Genomic DNA, 1121 nt, shown 5'->3' with positions numbered 1-1121 from the left:
GAGGGGCCTAGATATAGTGGATAGAAAGGGCCTATTTCCATTAGCAGAGGGGTCATCAACAAGGAGGCATAAATTTAAAGTAATTGGTAGAATGTTTAGAGGGGAAATTTCTTCACGCAGAGGGTTGTGGGGGTCTGCAACTCACTGCCGTAAAGGGTGGTAGAGGAAGAAACCCTCACCACATTTTAAAAGTGCTTGGATGTGCACCTGAAGTGCCGTAACCTGCAGGGTTATGGACCTAGAGCTGGAAAGTGGGATTAGGCTGGATAGCCTCTTGTTGGCCGACGCGGACACGATGGGCCGAAATGACCTCCTTCCGTGCTGTAAACTTCTATGATTCTATGATCTCCTTCACAAAGAGTTGAGGTGACTTGGGCACATCTTTCCTCACGTGACAACATTTCAAAGGCAACTCAACGACTGTAAAGCACTTTGGGGCATCATGAGTTCCTGACAGACGCTGCAGAAATGCAAGTCCTTCTTTGCAAAAGTTCGATGCAAATTCAAAATTCGCGGCAAAATGAGGGCTCGTCCGGGATTTGAACCCGGACCTCTCGCATATTTCAAATAACAACCCCGAAGCGAGAATCATACCTCTAGACCAACAAGCCAACTATGTACTTTATTTGGAAATAAGGTGTAACCATTATTAAGCATTTTTAGTTTGTTGCTATTCCTGATTGGAGGAGCACATGAGACGGAATCAGTGACTTTGTCTTTATGACATGTCTTCTGAAGCGCCACATGGTCCCACTCCTGCAGTCAATGAGCTGTCGGGACGTTAATGTATCCATCATCATCATCATCATAGGCGGTCCCTCGAAACGAGGATGACTTGCTTCCACGCCAAAAAAGGATGAGTTCATGGTAGTATGGTGTTGCTCCTCCCTGTGCGATCCCCAAGTTTGGCCAGGGAGCGTACAGCACCTTTGGTGCCTGACCTGACGGCCTCTGCGTTTCACTCAACAAGTGAGATGCCATAAGTAAAGAATACTCGCGAGTTGACAGACAACCAAAAAGTGGGAAGCTATTCTGATCCCAGCAGGAACTTCTATATTTCTGAAAATGTCCCACCCAGGTGGAATTGTGATCTTTAGAATATTTCTCCCTATCTCAATTGT

General features: G+C 46.2%; 1 non-coding gene across 1 annotated transcript; it reads right to left on the bottom strand.

Moving 5' to 3' along the window:
* Positions 1-524: 524 nt before the first annotated feature.
* trnap-cgg (transfer RNA proline (anticodon CGG)) lies at positions 525-611 on the bottom strand. Its single transcript is given in 2 exon segments — positions 525-559; positions 576-611. It is a non-coding gene; the product is annotated as a tRNA-Pro (tRNA).
* Between the last annotated feature and the right edge of the window lie 510 nt (positions 612-1121).

The sequence above is a fragment of the Pristiophorus japonicus genome, unplaced genomic scaffold (genome assembly GCF_044704955.1).
Source record: "Pristiophorus japonicus isolate sPriJap1 unplaced genomic scaffold, sPriJap1.hap1 HAP1_SCAFFOLD_113, whole genome shotgun sequence".
NCBI classification, from domain to species: domain Eukaryota; kingdom Metazoa; phylum Chordata; class Chondrichthyes; family Pristiophoridae; genus Pristiophorus; species Pristiophorus japonicus.
Note: the sequence above shows the minus strand (reverse complement) of the source record. Positions and strands in the feature narration are given on the sequence as shown.